General features: G+C 37.0%; 1 long non-coding RNA gene across 3 annotated transcripts; it reads left to right on the top strand.

The window, feature by feature from the left end:
- Positions 1 to 147: 147 nt before the first annotated feature.
- On the top strand, positions 148 to 19,377 carry LOC123392894. Of its 3 annotated transcripts, XR_006607586.1 has the most exons (4): positions 148 to 573; positions 730 to 1,297; positions 15,916 to 16,007; positions 18,710 to 19,377. It is a non-coding gene; the product is annotated as an uncharacterized LOC123392894 (long non-coding RNA). The 3 variants fall into 3 exon arrangements; XR_006607585.1 differs by having other exon boundaries at positions 148 to 1,297; XR_006607587.1 differs by lacking the exon at positions 18,710 to 19,377 and adding an exon at positions 16,130 to 16,589 and having other exon boundaries at positions 148 to 1,297.
- The last annotated feature ends 2,023 nt before the right edge of the window (positions 19,378 to 21,400 follow it).

Here is a 21,400-nt window from a genome sequence, read left to right as displayed (position 1 = left end):
GTAGTTCTCTGCGGGTACCATCAACCTGAGTTCCTCTCTGACTCGGCGCCTTGGGGATTGGAGGAACTACTTATCCTAGCATGCATCGCGTGGCAATGGGTCGGGCTCCTTTTTTTTTTTTTTTTTTTTTTTTTTTTTGGAAAACACTAGCGTGCGGTTGGTGGTTGTGATGTTTCTCGCTTCTTGTTTCTCCCGGGAAGTTGGTTTATGTTTGGCTACCGGAATTTTGCAGAGTTGGCATTCCAGGCGAAGGGGTCACTCAGCTCCTGAGGCGAAGGGCAAAATGCGCCGAGCGGGGCCTAGGAGGGGACGGGAGTGAAGGTGTTGGGGTAAAAAAAGTTTCGGAGCCGTTTTCCTATCTGTGGAAAAAGAATTTTTGGTGTGGCCATGCTGTTGTGGGAAACCCAAACCAAGTGCAACTCAGTAGAGCTAGCGCTCCTCGGGCCCTGGAGGTCTTGCAGGTTCTGCTGCTAACAAGGCCGCTGGATACTAGTTACATTCATTGGCGCACCAGCTTGTTTAGGAGCTCCTGCTTAGGCAAAAACGCCCATCCGGAACCTGACCGTGACCCAAGTGAGGCCGTTTTTTAAATCCTTGCACGTTGCGGCGAGGATCAGGTTTTATTCTTGGGTGCGCAAAGTTGGTCGCTTCCTGAGGTGGAGCTGCTGACTGGTTATAACAGGGCTGCTTTCCGCTTCCACCTCCAACATTTACAATTTCTCCTATAAGGGACCTGGAGAAGGGCGGAGTCCAATATCCTATAAAAGGGGACGTGGAACCCTACCAATACCAAGTTAGCGCGAGTGCTCGTCAGAAACTTCCTGGCATTCTCTTTACAGAATGAGAGGCAAGAAAGAAACTGCATTTCCTTGGCTGCCTGCCAGTGCCTGTGTGCTTGTGCGTGTAGAGTGCGTGTGTGTGCGCGCCTTTGCGTGTGTGTGCGTGCGTGCCGGTGGGCGCGTGCTTGTGGAGGGCGGGGTAGAAGAATGCGAGCGGCTGATATGAAAGCTGCACCTTTGCTGGTTGCAGCGGGTCACTGTTTTTATCAGATGCATCCTGTTTAGTAATCCCATTGTTGAAGCTAAAATACCGAGCTGGTTCTTTTAAAAGTTTAGACTTGCTGAGTGGATTTAGTGATAGATGGGTTTTTTAAAAAAAAAGCGTAAATGTCATCTGCCCTGAAATTCAAAGGCATCCATTTCTTCTGTGCTTGTCCTTTCTAGGATATGGCAAAGGAAAAAAAAAGAAACATTAAAATGTTACATAAATTGAATGGACGAAAGAAAGATAATAAATGGTGAGTATTTTGTTACTTTTTTAAGCTGCCCTCTCCAGTAGGGTGTCTGATGGTTATTTCTACTGAAAAACTAAATTGTTAATTTAATTTTAACTAAATTTTAAAAAACGTATTTCAGTTATTGGAAAACCTTTAAGTGTGTTTGGAACAACTTGAATATATGAATATATTTTTTCAATTTAAATTTTGTGAAATATAAATTTAGAATCCAAGTTGAAATGTGATGTATGAACTAACAGGATTTCAAAGATTTAGAATTCTCTCTCTCTCTCTCTCTTTTTTAAGATTTTATTTATTTATTTGACACACAGAGAGAGAGGTTGCAGGTAGGCAGAGAGGCAGGCAGGGGAAGGGGAAAGCAGGCTCCCCGTTGAGCAGAGAGCCAGATGCGGCCTTGGGCCTCTGGCCTTGGGCCTCAGGCCTCAATTCCAGGGTCCTGAGATCATGATCTGAGCCCAAGGTAGAGGCTTAACCCAGTGAGCCTCCCAGGCACCCAGGATTTCAAAGACTTAGTACCAGAAATTTCTCAAAAGGTATATTGAATGGCTCATTAATAATTTTTATATCGATTACATGTTGAAATAATATTTTGAGCTGGTTTAAATGAAATATAACATTAAAACATGTCTCTTGTTTTAAATGTGGCTATGAGAACCTTTAAATGTTTAAACATGTGACTCAGGTGTTTGTAGTAGAAAATGCTGGCTTAATCTATTAAACATAGAATACTGGTATCCGTTGTTTGTGCATATATTTTCTTAAGTGGTTAAAAACGAGAACATATGGACAGGATGGATACACTCCAACTTCAGGGTGGGGTTCATCTCTCAGGAGAGAGGCCGAGGGATAGTATAAGGGAATGGTTTTAAAGGTTGGAGTCTGTTATGTGTGTAAGTTTTTATTTATTAAAAAAAAATTGAAACAAATGTCATGTTAGGATGTTGGATTTTCACATTTTTTATACTTTTGTTTTAAAAATGATTCATAATATTGTTTGGTCCTTGGTCTTAAAAGTTTATAATCTATCTCCTGCAAAATGTGACCAAATTACTTCATGTATATGTGTATGGTTTAGCAATGTATCTCTTTCATATGAATTTTACTAAAGTGATGAATTGTGGTTAGGCTTCCTTTACACACAATATAGTATTTTAAGAAGCTCCAATTAAACATTTATTGCATAATGGGATCTTTTCTAGGCCTTGGGGTATAAAAATAATTGAAACAGGGTCATGGCAATTTTGTAGCTCACTGTTTAGTAGTAGAGTAGCTTAACAAGCACACTGTACACACTATAAATGCCAAAGACTGAATATTTGTGTCCTCCCCAAATTTGTATGTTGAAACCTAATCCTCCAATGTGATGGTATTCTGAGGTAGCATCTTTGGAAGGTGATAGGTCCTGAGGTGGAGGCCTTGTATGGGATTAGTACCTTCATAAAAGAGGATCCTGGAGAGTCCCCCTGCTCCTTTTCCCATGTGAGAACACAAGTGAGAAGATAGCAGTTTATGAACTATAAAGCTGACTCACTAGATAGAGACCTGCTAGTGCCTTGATCTTGAATTTCCCAGTGTCTAGAACTGTGAGAAACTAAGTTTTTGTTGCTTATAAGCCACCCAGTCTGTGGTGTTTGTTATATAAGCCAAATAGACTAAAATACATGCCTCAGTAAAATTAGAGAAAGAGCACAGATTTATGCATAAGAGGTGGTGTTTCACCTCTGGTAAGTAGAAGGCATTCCTGGAGTAGTTGAACTGCAAATTCTCAATGCCTGATAAAAGTTTATCTTCAGTGAATCTGTTGTTCAGACAAAGAAATTTTTGTTACAACCACAGTTCATTATTTCTACAAAACTTCATATTCAGGGCAGGCAAGAATTTCTTCCTTTAAGACGATTCACAACCTATGTTGGAATCAGGCTTTGGGGAGCTTCAAACTTACATAATTTGAGGAGTCTTTTTTAAGAAAAACTATTTAAAATTATAAATACAAAATTAGGCACAAGCGTTTAAAAGGGCCTGTCCAAATGAGGAACTCTGGAGCTTAAATCCATTAGCTTCATGGTAATCCTACTTCAGAGTAGACAGTGTGGATACACAGATCTATGAAACCTAAGTTATAGGGAGGTTATTGATGTCATTAAAATATTTGCTTTCTGAAATGATTATAATATGATTCTTTAAAAAGTGTTTTTCCCTGACTTGCTTCCCTCTGGAACTTTTAACATGATTTTAATTTTTCTGGTTTTACTTTAAAATAAGTAATTAAATAAGTTTATTTAATTTATAAAAATTTACAAATTGACCCATAATCCTAACATGAACATGAGTAATACAAAAAATTCAATATTAAAAAAAGCCTGTTTCCGTTGATCTTCTCAAATGCCTGTCCCTAAAAGCAACCAATGTTAACAATTTCTTGGATTTCCTGTTAGAAAAAAATTGTTTATGTTAGTATATACATCTCTATATATGAATAATTCTATTACACTGTTTTACACTGTGCTTTTTTAACCTACTTTAAAATAAAACAAGCATACAAAAAGTGCATAAAACATAAGTGTCCAGTTTCAGTAGTTATGGAAAAACAAACATTTATGTAACTGCTACGCAAGTGCAGAAAAAAAAAATAAACAATACAACCACAATAGAACCTTTTGAGATTTTTGGTTGATACTACATTGAATCCATAGGATCAACTAGGATCCAAACTAGGAGAGAACAGGTACCTTTACAATACTGAGCCTCCTAATCCATGAACATGATGTATTTTTCAATTCATTCAGATCTTCTGTAATGTCTCTTAACAGAAGTTTGTCATTTTGCAGAAGTTTTGCATATCTTTTATTAGATTTGTTCATACATACTTGATATTTCTGATACTATTATAAATAGCATCTTTTTAATATTTCGTTTTCTTTGTTGCCAATATATAGAAATTAAGCTGATTTTTTCCCCCAAAATAATGTTTAAATTCAGTAATTTCCCTATCATAAAATTTCCTACTCACAGTAATTTATTTCTGTATTCATTTGGATTGTCAAAGCACCCAATCACATCACTTGAAAATACTGAGTTTTGTTCCTTTATTCCTAATTTATTTACTTTTCCTTCTAACTCTGCTATATGGCTAGTACTCCAGATCAGTGTTGGAAAAGAAGTAGTATTAGCAGGCTTACTGTCCTGTTCCCAGTCTCAAAATAAGGACTTTCTATGTTTCACCACTATATGTAGTGTTTATGACAGATATTTTTGTTTCTTATACTGTTTACTTGCTCATAATATCCTCTTGTGTTTTTAATGTATGTCAGATTTGTACTGCTGATTCTCCTTTCATTCTTGATTTCAATTATTCGTACCTTCTCTCTTTTTTAGATCAGACCTCACCAGAGTATTTTATCAATTACATTAAACCTTTTAAAGGACAAATATTAGTTTTATTCTTAGTTTCTATTATATTTTTTCTATTTCTTTTTTTATTATTTCCTTCTTTTTTATTTTGCTGTTTTACTAACTTCTTTACAAAAAAGGGAATTAGAACCTGTATATTTCCTTATGGATACTGTTTTGCCTGCACCCACAAGTCTTAATATGTGTTATTTTTATTATCATTGAGGTCAAAATATTATCTAAATTCCCTCAGGATTATTATTGATGCATAATTATTTAGGTGTCCATTTCTTAATTTTCAAATATATGCAGATGATCTGTTACCCTTATTGATTTCCAACACATTTGCTCTGTTGTTACAGAAATATATATTTAAATCCTTTAAAATTTACTGAGGTTTGCTTTTGAGCGAAGAACATGTTTGATTTTTATTTTAAAGAAAGGGGATACATGTGCGAGCTGAGAAAGGGCCAAAGGGAGAGAGAATCTCAAACAGATTACTGCCAAGCATAGAGCAGGAGGAGGGGCTTGATCTCACGACCCTGACACCATGACCTGAGTCCAGTGCTTAACTGACTGAGCCACCCAGGTGCCCCTAACATGGTTGATTTTGAAAAATATTCTATGTTTAAAAACAGTTGATATTCTCCTTTTAGGTTAGTATTCTATTTATGTCTATTGGGTCCTATTAACTGTGCTGTTCACATTTATGTATCTTCACAGACTTTTTGTCTGCATGTTAAGTTAAAATATCCTACACAGGCTTATAAATTTGTTTATTTCTCCTTTTCATTCTGTCCATTTTTGCTTACATACGTTGAGACCATGTTATTTAGTTGACAAATTTAGAATTGTTATATGAACCGGGAACTGAATATTTCAGCGTTCTGAAATGACCTTCTTTATCTCTGTAATGGTTTTAGCCTTAAATTCTATTTTGTCTGGCTGGTATTAATATAGTTACACCACCTGCTTTTTACTTAGTGTTTGCATGATATTCAGCTGGCCCTTAAACAATTGTGGGCTTTAGGCGTACCATACCCCCCATGCAGTCAAAAAGCCAGGTATAACTTTTGACTCCCCCCAAACTTTACCTTATCAGTAACATAAACAACTGATTAATGCATATTTTGTATGTTATATATGCTATACAGGGTATTCTTACAGTAGAGTAAACTGAAGAAAAAAATGTTATTAAGAAAATTATAAAGAAGAAAAAAATACATTTACAGTACTGTACTGTAAAAAAACGTCTCCATATAATTGGACCTGTGAAGTTCAAACCCATGTTGTTCAAGGATCAACCAAATTTTTCCATCTTTTTACTCTCAGCCTTTCTGTATTTTGATAACTTAAAAGTGTCTGTAGGACACATGATTTTGCATTAAAAAAAATCTAGTCTAGTAATCTTTGTGTCTTAACTAGGACATTTTGTCTATTTCTAGTTATGAATTACTAATATACTTGGGTTTAAACCTACTATTCATAATCTTTTGTGCTTTCTATTTTTTGTACCTACACTGTTTGTTTTATTTGCCTTTTAGGGTATTTTAAAATAGTTCAGTTTCCTTGAAATTAGTTTGGAAGTTATAAATTCTTTTTCTATTCTTCTGATCCTAAAATGTATAACATACATCCTTACTTTTTTAAAGTCCAATATTAATCTTTACTTTACTTTGCTGTTCTTTAATTAATTAATTAGTCTTTACTTTTCTTTCCACAAAGTACAAGATTCTTTTGAGGGTGATGTCTTCCCCCAGCTTCTTTTAAGTTTTTCTCTTGGATTTTCTGTGGTTTCACTTCAGTAATATACTTTTTATTTTAAAGAATCCTGTTGTACTTCACTAGGCTTCTCAAATTATAGATGAATATTTTAATCACTTTTCAGAAATTCTCAGCCATTATCTCTTCACACATAATTTCTGCTCTCATGGCATTTCTGGAAATCCAATATATATTAAGCCATCCCACTGTATCCTCTATGTCTCTTGCTTTGTCTTCAATATTTTTTATTTTACTTTTCCTTCCCTCATTGGGGACTGTTTCTTTTAGCCTACCTTCCAGTTATTCATTCTCTTTAGGTATGCCAAATCTGCTCTAGGATTCACCCATAATTTTTATACTTTTAGTTATCCTCTTCATTTTATAATTTATCTTTGATTAAAATGTATCACTTTCTGTAGTTTCTAGTTCCTTGACAGAATTTATAAGCCTGACTTTTACTTCCATGACCATAGCAAACAGAGTGGTTTTTAGATTATGTTTGTCTTTTGTCTGGTGTTTCTACTGGTGTTGGCTCATACTCGATTCTTCTTGCATTGTATTATCTTTGATTGTTTGCTCTGGATGTTATTTTAAAAATTAATGATAGAAATAATATGAAGCATTGGATACTGTTAGGTCCCTCCAGAGAAGAGTTTCATTTCCTTCTCTCATCTCCATAAAAAGGGTGCCAGTAGTCCCAAATCAATGCTGGAGGATTTCTGATCCAACCAAATGATTCCAGTCCATATCCTCACTTTTGGGCTGTTTCTTAGGGTCCTGTCGCAGGGTGGGAGTGTTTCACTAGGGTTAATACATCCTGGACTCCAGCCCTATGTCCAACTGACTGCCAAATGCTCAGTTTTTCCTCTCACCTTTGTTAAGTTGCCTGGTTATAACTAATACTGTTTATGTTAAAATAACATTCACATTCTGATACTGTCTGGAGTGTAGTATTTTGGTTGTCATATCTCTGCTTCTTCCACTGTGATTTTGCTCTCATCAGAATGTGAAGCATATAAAAATCAATGTAGTACCCAGAAAATGCTGGAGCTTGCTCTGAGTAGAAAACTATCTGTGGCTGATCACCAAGATGCAATGATATTAACCATCAAAAAGAATCTGAACATAGCTTTAAATCCCCAGGATCAGAAAAGCATTCTTGGGACATCCCCTCATCCATAATCCAGTAAGATCCTCTCAAATGTTCCTGTACAATGTTTTAGTTGTGTGGGTTCAGGAAGAATAGTTCACTAAAAATTCTCTTTTAAACATAGCAGAAGAAAGTGCTGCTTCTCTCTGAGCTGCTTCCATTAATTTTTTTTTTCTTCATTGTATGCCTCAGATGTTTTTTCATTAAAACTACTTTGTTGCATTACTTCTGTACATAATCTTAATGTCATAGCAGATGTGAACATCTAAATAATCAGCTCAATTTGGCTACTGACAACTATAAAATTTTGTTCATTATCTGAAGCCAGTAATCTTTCAGAGAATTTCTTCATATCTTTAGGAAACGTGGGAGAAAAATTAAGTATATTAGCATTCTGTAAGAACACAGGGTCTGCTTAGTCCTAAACTTTTTCATTCATTTTCCATTGACTGAGAGCAAAAAGGAGAATGGAAATAAATTCAAAGAAACTGTATCTTCAGCAAGCAGTTGACTAAGAAAATCCCCCAAACTCCAAAATCACATGTGAGTGCTACAGTAGGCAACTGAGACCAGAAGCACTGGGCAGGAAGCCCATACTGGAAATCAAGAGAACATTTTGAGAAAGAACGGAGACTGCACAGAGTCCAAACACTGACAAGGGAGAGAGAGAGGATAGAAAGTAACTAATCAGAGATAGCAGACCTTAGAATGCACCAGTAAAGTAACTTTCTAAAAGAAATAGTATCTTTGAAGGCAAATTGTGTCTCCCTGTGGCCTATGCATAAATCAGGAAGTCCAGGATGCTGTGTATAATCTCTTCAGAACTAGGTTAGGTAATGAGAAGCAGAGTAAGTGTGGCTTCATAGAGTTGCCATATTTTAAAGAAGTAATCTTTTGCTATAGCAACAGAGGAGAACCCATGAGAGATGAATTCTGTAAAGCTACCCTGGCCTTTCTACTCCTGATCCTAGTCCAGGAAAATTCAACTCATTCAAATATGAAGATTATGAAAGTCATATGTACAACGTCCACTCAAAAATACAGTGAGAAAACTGAAATTGGGTAGATAATATTCGTATGGAAGATGAAAAAAAATTTTTTTTAAAGATTCCATTCATTTATTTGAAGAGATCATAAGTAGGCAGAGAGAGAGAGGAGGAAGCACACTCTGCTGAGCAGAGAGCCCGATGCGGAGCTTGATCCCTTGGATCATGACCCGAGCTGAAGGCAGAGACTTTAACTCACTGAGCCACCCAGGCACCCCTGGAAGATAAAAATTTAACAAAAAATTGTTATCATAAATGAAACTTGTGATTCTGCATCCCAACATGAATTTGAGAAACTTAACTGAAGCAATCATCCCATGAATTAAAAATCAAAAAAGTAATATAAGAGGTAGCAGGGAGCCAGAAAACAAGTTATTAATGTTTACCTTTCATAAGAATGCAATCAGAGAATTGATGATTGTGACATTTTAGGAATGCACAGTAAAGAATTAACCTTACCCAAAGAGAGGTCTGGTCTTTGCCTTCACGTTCTAGGAGGTGATCTCCAAAAGGGTGGCTTTATTTACTTGGAGGCTTTGGGCCACACTGGACAGTCTAACAATGTGATTTATGATGGGGGCATTGGACCACATGGATTCATCTCTACTCACAGAGGGGTTGGGTGCTAAAACTGCCAGAAGGGCAGCCAACCATGCCTACGTAGTTGGGTCCCAATAAAAACTCTGGAAACCAAGGCTCAGATAAGCTTCCCTCCTTAGCAGTGTTTCTTGTGTATTGTTGCACATAAGTTCTGGGATGGTAACAATGTCCACAACTGGACAAGGACATGACAACTGGAAGCTCCGTGTATGGAACTTTCCCAGACTCTACCCTGTGCACCAATTCCCTTGGCTGATTTTATCTGTATTCTTTTGCTATAACCATAACTGTGAGTATAACAGCTTTCAGTGAACCCTTTGAGTAAATTATTAAATCTAAGGGTGATCCTGGGAACCTTTAAACTGTGAATTTGGTGTCAAAGTGAGGTTGATCTCATAAGGACTGCTTCCCTAATTTTGCAGGAAAGCTTTGAAGTTTGGCCATAAAACACATAAGATATTGTAAGTCATGCCTAGCGATGGGGTATATTTTATGTTTATACAGAAAAACCCTGTTGGAGTGCCTGGATGGATCAGTCAGTTAAGCATCTGCCTTCGGCTCAGGTAATGATCCCAGGGTCCTGGGATCGAGTCCTGCATTGGCCTCCCTGCTCAGTGGGGAGTCTTCTTCTCCCTCTCCTGGTCATCCTGCTTGTGCTCTCTCTCTCTCTGTCAAGTGAATAAATAAAATCATAAAAATAAAAAAAGGCCCTGATGGGTTTATATGTGGACTATTTGTGTACCTCTGTGAATTTCTGCTTGTAATACCTATAGTTCTTGCTCCATTTATTTTAATCCTATGTTATATTTAATTTAGGTAATATATTTGGTCCATAGAAAAGCCTCTTTTCCTGTTTTAAAAAAATGAAGGCAAATTGATACTATTTTGATAAGGTGAAAGACAAAATAATTATATCTGTTTTTGCCATTAGTATGTAAAATATACAATTCAGAACAACTAGAGAAAGTTATTCCTATACCTAGCAACAGTGATTTCGGGATATGGACATAATGAGAAAGTAACATTCTTCAGGTTTTTCTCCTATTCTTACCCTGTGTTCTCTCACTTTAGCCACTTTCAGTATCTTCAGTTCCCTTGAAAACTTCCCTTCTCACCTGCTAAGCAAAAATCAACCCTATTTCCATCTAATCTTAGTTGACTGCAGAGTCCTTCCCCCAGAGTGCTTCACTGTAGGTCCTTCTTCTGCCCATCTCTAGTTAATACTGAATTGTCAGTACTTTATCTGACCTCCCATCCCACCATCTCCCCTCTTATTTTAACCCAAAGACCAGTCTGCTATTTTACAAAGAAAAATGATGCTGTCAGAAATTCCCTAGTTATCTTGTGCCTACCAACAAAACAATCTGCATTCTCAACAAAACTCACAAAGACTTCTTTGTTTTATTTTATTTTGTTTACTTTACCTCTTGTCTCCCAAATTTTTTTGTTCCATTAATTATCTTTCCCTCCTTCCTATATCTTCAGCCTCTTTCTACAAGCTGCAAGTTTCTCCCTTATTAAAACAAACAACCTCATACAAGACAATACCCTCCTTTAACTCTAGATACTTATCTAAGCGCTGATTTCCTTAATAGTCAAGCTCCTTAAAGAGTGGTGTATGTACACTTACTATATCCACATCTTTGCCTTCGATCACTTCCCATGCTTCAAACTCTTCTCCCCACCCCCATTATTTCCCATGACCTACAGCATAAAGTCTGAACCCTTTATATACTCACCCCTGTCTCTGTAGCTTCTTTGATACCATTTCTCATATTACACAATGTTTCTATATTGGCCAGCCACCCAGAACAAATCATACTGTTTAAAGCATCTGTGCTGTTCACCTACCATATCCATCTTATGTCTGAAACCATCCTTTTAGAATTTGAGGGACCTAAGAAAACAGTGCTAGGGCTCCTCACTATGAAACCCTGCTGGGAATTATATTGCCATTGCGTTGAATCTACAAATCAATTTGGATTTTTTTAAGGTTTTATTTATTTATTTGACAGAGAGACCACAAGTAGGCAGAGAGGCAGGTAGAGAGAGAGAGAGAGGAGAAAGCAGGCTCCCTACCAATCAGAAAGCTTGATGCAGGACTCAATCCCAGGACCCTGAGATCATGACCTGAGCCGAAGGCAGAGGTTTAACCCACTGAGCCACCAAGGCGCCCTCAATTTGGACTTTTAAACAATATTTAAAATTTTACTTTATACATTACATGTTAGATTTGTTTCTAGTTCTTTTACTTATTTTTTTCCAACATTAAACTCATCTTGTATTTGTGGAAGAATGCCAAATTGATCAGGACATGGTCCTTTTTATGTGTTGCTAGATTTAATTTGTCAGTATTTTGTTTAGGATTGCTGCCTGTATATTCGTGAGATACTGACCTATAATTTACTTTTCTTGGAAAGCCCTTATCAAGTACTGTTACCAATAGAGTTGCCAGATTTAGCAAATAAAATATGGGGCACTCAGTTAAATTCGAATTTCAAATAAAAAATATATTTTTTTTTAGTTTGTATATATCCTGTGCAATATTTTACACTAAAACATCATTCAGGGCACCTGGGTGGCTCAGTTGGTTGGACAACTGCCTTTAGCTCAGGTCATGATTCTGGAGTCCTGGGATCGAGTCCCACATCGGGCTCCCAGCTCCATGGGGAGTCTGCTTCTCCCTCTGACCTCCTCGCTCATGTTCTCTCTCACTGTCTCTCTCTCAAATAAATAGATAAAATCTTTAAAAAAAAATAAAAATAAAACATCATTCATTGTTTATCTGAAATTTGGATTAACTGGGGAGCCCTAGCTATCAAGGTTTTGTTTACTTCACAAGTTCAAAAATGTTTCCTCTTTTTGTATTCTTTGGAGGAATTTGTGAACTTCCTAAATGCCTGATAAACTTTACTGGTAAAACAATATGTGCCAGGAGTTTTCTTCATGGGAAGGTTAAATACAGACTAAGGTTATTTAATAGATAGACGTTTGGATATTCTATTTCTTCTCCTGTCAGTTTTGTTAGGATGTTTACAAAGAATGTGTCCATTTCATATAAATTTTCAAGTTGATTGGCCATGCAGTTTCTCCTTCTTTCTTCTTCTTTTTTTTTTTTTTTTTAAGATTTTACTTATTTATTTTACAGAGAGAGAGAGCATGAGCAGGGAGTTGGGGGAGCAAGGGGAGAGAGAGGGATAGGGAGGCTCCCCACAGAGCAGGGAGGCTGATGCAGGACTCCATCCTAGGAACCCGGGATCATGACCTGAGTGCAAGGCAGATGCTTAATGGATTCACGTGCCCTGGCCATCTGTTTCTTATATTTTAATACGTAGGATCATTATAATCTCTTGATAAGGCAATTCTTATGTTCTTTTTACTTCTAGTAATATTAACACAAATTTGACTTTTGGCATTTGAGTAGCTATACTAGATTTCTTTGGTTAATGTTTTTATGATATATCTTTTTCCATCCTTTTACTTTCATTTTTTATGTGCCATACTTACGGTGTCTGTTTAAGCTATATGATTAGGTTTTGCTTTTGTAATCAGTCTGACAATCTTTGTGTTGTAACTGAAACATTTAGTACATTTCCTAAGTGTTTCTGAATTTAAAACTACCATCTTATCTTTATTTATATTTGTTCCATCTGTTCTATACTACCATTCTTCTTTCTTGCCTTTTTCTAACCAATTTAATATTTATAATTCCATTTCCCCCCCCATTAGCTTATTATAGCTTTTAAAATGAAGTTGTTTTATTTTGAGGTAATTTTAGATTGTGGTACAGTTGTAAGATCTATCACAGAGAGATTCTGTGTACCCTTTACCCAGTTTCCTCTTGCAAAACTGTAGTACAACCTTGCCACTGGAATTGACATTGTTACAGTCAGATTCAGAATGTTTCCATCACCATTACCACAGGAATCTCTCATCTTGTCCTTTATAGCCACATACTTCTTGACTCCTGGCAACCATCAAGCTTTTCCCCATTTCTATAATTTTATCTTTTCAAAACAAAATATACAAAAATACATGGAAGTATACAGATGTGACACTTGGAATTTTTTTTTTTTTAAGATTTTATTTATTTGACAGATCACAAGTAGGCAGAGAGGCAGACAGAGAGAGAGGGGGAAGCAGGCTCCTTGCTGAGCAGAGAGCCCGATCCCAGGTCCCTGTGATCATGACCTGAGCCGAAGGCAGAGGCCCAACCCACTGAGCCACCCAGGTGCCCCTGAATTTTTTTTTTTAAATTCAACACGATACTCTGGAAATTCATTCAGGTTGTTGCATATATCAATAATTTGTTCCCCTTTTTTGCTGAGTACTATAGTATGGATGTAGAACAGTTTGTTTAGCCCTTCACCAGATGAGGGACCTCTGAGTTCTTTATAGTTTGGGGCTATTATAAATAAAGCTGCTATAAACGTTTGTGTATAGGTTTTTCGTGAACACAAGTCATTTTTCTGGGCCAAAGTCATTTCTGTGTAATAGGCCGTATGTAGTTTCATATTTAGGTTTTTAACAACTACAGCTGTTTTTCAGAGTGGCTGTACGATTTTACATTGTCACCAACAATGTGTGAGTGATCCAGCTTCTCCATATTCTTATGAACATTGGGTGTTTTCACAATTTTTATATTAGCCATTCTGATAGGTGTGTAGTGTGATCTGTCATTATGGTTTTAATTTGCATTTCCCTAATGGCTAATCATATTGAACATCTCTTTTCATTTGCTTGTACACCATCCGAATACCTGCTTTGATGAGTTTCTGTTCATCTCTTTCATTTTCTACCTGGATTTTTTAAAAAAAATGGTGGGGTTTGAGAGGTCTTTATGTAATATAGATATTAGTCTTTTGTCAGATACATGGTTTGCAGATATTTTCTCCCAGTGTGTAACTTGCCTTTCATCCTGTCTTTATGTTCTCCACTTAGTAAATTTTTTAGTTTTGATGAGGTTCAGTTGATCATTTTTTTTTTAAGATTTTATTTATTTATTTGGCAGACAGAGATCACAAGTAGACAGAGAGGCAGCCAGAGAGAGAGGAAGAAGCAGGTTCCCTGCCGAGCAGAAAGCCTGATACAGGGCTGGATTCCAGGACCCTGGGATTATGACCTCAGCCAAAGGCAGAGGCTTTGAACCACTGAGCCACCCAGGCGCCTGATCAGGTTATCCTTTAATGGATTGTGCTTTTGGTGTTAACTCTAAGAACATTTACCTTTAGATCCCAAAGATTTTCTTGTGCCTTTTTTTTTTTCTTAAGTTTTATGGTTTCACATTTTACATTTAATTCTGTTATCCAAAATGAATTAATTTTTCTGTAAGGGTGTAAGGTGGGGCACTTAGGTTGAAGTTCATTCTTTTTCTTAAACCTATATGGGTGTCTTTTATCAGTTGTGCAAATTCTTGACTACTATGTCTTTAGATGTACCTTTCCCCCATTTTCTGTCTTCACCTTCCAAGACTAGAGTTATATGAATGTTAGCTTTTTCACTTTGTTACATTTATCTCTCATGCTCTTTTCTGTTTTACATTTTCCCTTGTTTCTCTCTGTGCTCCCAACTGGTTATTTTCTTATCTTCCTTTTCTCATACTGGCAACTCTGTTCACTCCCCCCCCCCCCGCTTTTTTTAATGCTCATTATATTTTCTTGTATTCATACTGTATCTTTGGGATTATTTTCCTTCTTCTTATGGTAGATACTTTAGAAGTCCATTTAGAGCTAGTCTACTGATTCCACAATTTTCTTTAACCTTAAAATACTTTTATTTGCCCTTATCTTGAAACTTAAGTTGCTGGTTATGCAGTTCTAGGATGACAGTCATTCTCTGAGCACTTGACAGGTGTTAGTTCACTGTCTTCCATTGTTATTATTGAGAACTGCTATCAGTCTTTGTAGGTAAGCTGTCTTTCCTCTCTTGTTTCTTTCAAAATTGTTAATCTTTGGTATTATACAGTATCTTTTTATTAAACTACTTGAGTTACCTTATGCTTCCTAATTTTAAGTTCATGTCATTTATTGTTTAAAACTTCAGCCACTAAATTAAAATAATACCATTCTGTGATTTACTCTCCCTCCCCTACCCAGGACTAACCATATTGGAATATTGATGAGCACTGTTATATTTTCAAACTTTCTCAGTTTTGTAATTTATATTTTCCTCTCATTCTTCTGTGCTTCATTCTAGGTAATTTCAATAATAACTTCCAGTTTGTTAATTTTGTTTTCAGCTCTCTCTAATCTGTTTAGCCCGATGTGGGAATCAATCCCGGGGTCTGGGGATCATGGCCCAAGCTGAAGGCAGACGCTTAACTAACTGAGCCACCCAGGTGCCTGGGCAGTGACTTTATATTGAAGCTTAAACCAGCCATGATGAAAAAAAAGGTCAGGACATTCTAGACAGAAAGAACAGCTTGTGCATGGGCCTTGAGGCAAAAAATACTTTGATATGTTTGAGGAACTGAAAGATTGTCTATACAGCTATAGCATAGTGAGTGAGAGGGAGCGTGGTAGTAGCTGAAGGTAAAGAGATGGGGAGAGGGCCAGTCATACAGAACAATGTGTGCAATGATAAGCTGTTAGATTTTCTCTTATGTAAATGATAAGTCATCAAAAGGTTTTATGCTGGGAAGTAATTGATCTGATTTATATTTTGAGAAGATCATTCTTACAATTCCATGGAGGATCGGTTGTTAAGGGCAAGAATTCCTGGAATTGGGAACACTAATTCAGAGTCTGTTGCTATATTCTAGGTAAGAAATTACTTTGTTTGAACTTGAACTCGTGAACTTGTGTGATGATAATAGAGATAGAAATAGAGAGATTCAGAATATATTCTGAAGGGAGAAAAGAGAATGTGTTTTTTTAAATATAGCTGAGCAAGCAACGTGGCTGTGTAGGAGGAGATCATGCATAAATGGTTATGCTACATTACGTCATATCTGAAAGGCCATCATCTCATGACAACTTTCTCAGTGATACAGCCCTCCTGAGCTTCTTTAAATGTAAGTTTTAAAACATCAAAGTTAATATTGAAGGGTAGAGCTCAGGTAGAGAGCTGTGAGGAATACCAGGATCCTTCCTTAGAGGGGAATCCAGAAGGATTAAAACTAGTGTGCCCAAATACCTGCTGCTCTTTTGGGTTTTCTGATGAGTTACTATCTTAAATAATTTACTCCAGAAATAAAATGACTTTGTCTTGGGGTTGCTATGCAAAAGGGAAAAAAATTGTTATTTAAACAGTTATGAATCACTAGCTATGTGTAACAGATTGCCGGTTTAGCAGTATTTTTTTAAATATATTTTTAAACATTTTATTTATTTACTTGACAGAGAGAGACAAAACAAGAGAGGGAACACAGCAGAGGAGTGGGAGAGGGAGAAGCAGGCTTCCCACTGAGCAGGAAGCCTGATGCGGGGCTCGATCCCAGGACTCCGGGATCATGACCTTAGTTGAAGGCAGACGCTTAACGACTGAGCCACCCAGGCACCCCTGTTTAACAGTATTAATAGGAGTTTATTTTTCTGATGTAATAAGAAAGGCTGAAGGAAGATTGCTGTTGGTATCACTTCAGTAGTTCAACAGTGTCAGGGTTGGCATCTATGGTTTTCTTGCCTTTCGCCATACTAATCAGAGTAGCATTCTCATGATTGGTTTGAACCAGCAATATCAATACCCTTTTTGTAATCAAGATATTTTTTTAAAGGAAGATGGAAGAAGAAAATGGTTATTGGGTAGACAATTAACGGATTATCTACAATGGTCTAGATTTAAGAAGAATGATAGAAGAAGGAACAGAACAAGACCACGGTACTTAAAATTCTTGAAACAGACGAAAACGTGACTTTTTGATCATAATGACAGTTTAAAAATAATTCTACCTTCGTAAACCTACAAAGTAATATGTTCAGGTAGTAATTAAATTGACAAATCCACTCAGTGACTATTTAAGCCTAGGACATATATATAGCAGTGTGCTAGGTTCTATGAGAGATATAAAACATGATACCCATTCCCAGTCTTCAGGAAACTTCTAGACAATAATTCTTGGTATTATACTTTCTTACAGGCATTATTTCTTTTGAAGTCAGAACTACTATGTACAAGGAAAATTTTTATCTGATGAAAAAATGAAGAGTAGTAGGCCTTGTAGACTCCCACCTATACCTCTCTGGCTTTTACCACTACAGCATTCACAGGCAGATTTCTAGCTACCAGTACTTGCACCTCTTTTCTCCCAAGCACGGGAGGCAGCTCTGGCCCTGTGTAGTCAGCGCAATTTACAAATGCCAGAGAATTATTAACTTCCCATCTCAACAGCACTCACCAAAGGACTGATGGGATTTATTATATAGATACCCCAGCCCTCTTGACCCTCAGGTGGTTAACTTTGGGGTATGTGTTTCATATCATCTCCTAAAGTTTTCCCATGGGATTATGCTCCAGTCATTACCAGTGTGGTTGCTGGCTTGATAAGGCACCCTTTATTTATTGCCTTCCCTTCTTTGTCTTACTTTCCCACCTCTTACCGATGTTTCCTGAATCCTCCAGATAAACTACCTGCACTCAAATCCTTGTCTCAGGATTATAGTGGGCATTTCCACCCCGTTATTTCCCCAATACCCACGCCTCAGCTAAAATGCTTAGTTCAATGCATGGGCACATGATTCAAGCCAAGCCAGTTGGAATCCTTCCCAGGGAATTTCGTTCAGTCTGAAACAGGGAGAAAGGAGCTTTCTTCCCCCTTTTCTTTCTTCCCTTTCTTTCTTTTTTTCTTTCTTTCTTTCTTTCTTTCTTTCTTTCTTTTTCTTTTTTTTGCCCTCTCCATCATTGTATTTTCAGAATAGTGCCTGGCATAAGTAGGATCTTGCTAAATATTTGTTGAATATTTAATAAATAAGATTCCTATAACTTCTTTGCTGCCAACTGTATTTATGAGCAGATCTTAATTTTAAGACATATAAAATACTCTTATTATAGTAGATCACAGTGCTACAGCATGGTATAGCAGTTGAGAGCATGGACTCAGAAGCCAGACTACCTGAGATTTAAGCTCTGCCAGTTGCCAATTGTTTGACTATGCTAATTATGTCCACTGCCTCCCAGCTCCTTCTACCCTCTCCTCTGTATCATAAAGGTTCTGGAGTCATAAAAATCATTTCCCAGATTCACTTGCCAAGTGGTCACTAGTTCCATTCTGCTAATGGGAGATTAAAAAGAAAGAAGGGGATAGGAGGCATTTTTCCTTTCTTTAGGCTCCAGTGGCCTGGGCACACTGTGCTCCTCTACTCAGGCTCCAGGAGTAGGGGGGAGGGGGGCCTCTGAAGGCTGCTGGCTTCTTTCAAAACAGGTAGCAGTAATAGTTCTAATAATGCAATAGTTAAGTTCCAAAAGCTTCTGATGCACAGTGTTTGTGGGTTTTGGATAACACTGCTTTCTCTTTTGTTCCTCCAGTGCTAGGATGCTGGCTCTGCTTGCAGTTCCCTTTGGATTATACCTTCCTCCTTTTTGCTCCTCCAGATAAGGATTCCCTCAACAATAGAGGTGATACATTATCTCTGAAATACCCAAAGTGGTTTTCTTTTCCTGACTGGACACTGACTAATAATGTGACCTTGAGCAAGTAATTTTTGCATCAGTAACTTCCTCTATAAAATGAAGATAGATGAAAATAGTAATCTGTCTCATTGGCATTATTAAGATTAAATGAGCTAATGTTTTTAGAGTACTTAGAACAGTGCCTGGCACAAAGCAGACACTATGTTTGCTAAGTAAGTGGTATCATGTATCATATTCTGTTGTTAAATACATATGGTGTTAGCCATTAAGTTTATAAAATCTGATGTCCCTCTCCATACATCTGTCACATTCTGTCACCTGCCTCCCCCACCATTTCTTGTCCTTACTGCTTATTGCTATCATTTCCCTGCCTGTGACCTCTATGCCATATCTTCTTTTGCATCTCTTCTGTCATTAAATCAGCATGTATGTTTTTCAGTGTCCTTTTCTCTCGTTTGCTTTAAACACAGACATTTTGGAGGCCCATAGGTTTCAATGTTTTTTGTTTTTTTTTTTTTAAAGATTTTATTTATTTATTTGACAGAGAGAAATCACAAGTAGTCGGAGAGGCAGGCAGAGAGAGAGAGAGGGAAGCAGGCTCCCTGCTGAGCAGAGAGCCCGATGCGGGACTCGATCCCAGGACCCTGAGATCATGACCTGAGCCGAAGGCAGCGGCCTAACCCACTGAGCCACCCAGGCGCCCCGGTTTCAATGTTTTTATGAAGTTTTGTATTGTAGGATGTGCAGTGGTGAGAGTGGGTGTGCAGGGTAGGAAGCAGCACTGGCAGTGGAAGACTAGCATGAGAACCTGAAGACAAATCCTGAATCTACAGAGTGGGATGTCAGGGACCTTGTATACCAGAAATGTTGAGAAATACAGATTCTTTTGGCTAAATCTTGTCCACAGTAAGATTATTTTACATTTGTATGGAATTCTTTCATTGGTTACAATTTAGGGATTTGAGAACAGTGTTGTTTTTTATTTCATACTCAATAAGGAAAGCCGATTCAGATTTTTGGGTTACAGTTACTCCATTCCCAAGATCCTAGAGACCAAAACCTTCCAGAAAACAAAACAAAACAAAAAATGTGGGAATGAGTTAGACCTAGAATACTGAATAAATTATTCAGTTTACTGAAAAAAGAGAATACTGCGGTGTGTATATAAGTGTTGGATCATTGTTCAGAGAACTGGTCACAGAAATTCCTAGAATGATTGTTGAAGTTCTCCACAAACTAAGATCATGTCAATTTTTACTGTCCTGTACACTTTCAGCTTGTCCTACTAGGCACATGTTATATACAGGTATCCCTCAGTTTCCAAAAAGTTGGTTACACGACTTTGCTTTTAGGAAAGAACTGTATCAGTACCTGTTTTCACTGAGCAAAAGAAACCCAAAGAGGATTTTTGCTTCACAAAAAAAGCCATTACTATACCACAGGCCTTTCATAAAAGTGAAGTGTAACTTGAATTTTCAGAAAGTCAGGGATACTCTTCCCAGTATGCCTTTTCAACTTATGTAAGGTCTTATAGAAATGTTTTACTTTTGGACAATAGGGAAATCTGTACTTCTTTTTCTTTATAAGTCCAACTTTCAACTATGCGTAAGTGCATTTTTTAGCCTAATTAGAATTCTAGGCTTTAAATTTAGATGGGTATTTGTAAAAGTACATCTGAAAATCTCATATTGCTTTTGAATATCTTTCCCTCCCTCCCTCCCTTCTTTCCTTCCTTCCTTTCTTATCTGACTCTCTGTCTATCTAAAGTAGGCTCCATGCCCAGCATGAAGCTCAGTGTGGGGCTTGAACTCACAACCCAGAGATCAAGACCTGAGCAGAAATCAAGAAATGGACACTTAACTGCCTGAGCTTCCCAGGTGTCCCTCGAATTTTTTTTTTTTAAATGCAAACTACTAAGCATAATAACAAAATTATTTAGAGGACAAAGTTATGTCACCTTTATATTCATATTAATATTTACATCAGAGTTTGAAATTTTTAGTCATTACCAAAATTAAAACTATCTTTGGCTATATATAAGATCAGTATAGTATTAATATACCACGGATTTACTCTAAGTGGAAACACCTACAAAAAAATTAGATAATTTGAAAAGAATCTACAAAAGGATTATTTTTTTACTGCATGAGAACAATAGATACTCAACCAAATATGGGCCAAGCAATGCGATTACAATTCAAGAGCTGCTTAACTACCATTTCCTAAAATAGAAAAGTCCTACTCACTTCCTCTCAAGTGATCCCTATATTTTCATATCGTATTCTGCAGCTCTCACTGCTAAAGTCTAATTTGTTGACCATTTTGATACAGTGCTCTCCAACTGGAAAAATAAGTCACTGGCTTTAGAACATTTCCATTACCTGAAGACTTTCCATCATGCTTCTATACAGTCAGTCCTGCTCCCACCTCTAGCCCTAGAGCAAAACACTTCTGCTTTGAGTCTATATATTTGCTTTTTCTAGAAATGTCATATAGATGGAATCATAAAATATGTTGTCTTCTGTGTCTGGCTTCTTTTACTTAGCATGCTTTTAAGGTTCATCTGTATTATAGCTTGTATCAGTG

Source organism: Mustela putorius, unplaced genomic scaffold, assembly GCF_011764305.1.
Source record: "Mustela putorius furo isolate JIRA1106 unplaced genomic scaffold, ASM1176430v1.1 tig00000682_pilon_pilon_pilon, whole genome shotgun sequence".
NCBI lineage: Eukaryota > Metazoa > Chordata > Mammalia > Carnivora > Mustelidae > Mustela > Mustela putorius.
The sequence above is the reverse complement of the archived record's forward strand: the minus strand, read 5'-3'. Positions and strand labels throughout refer to the sequence as shown.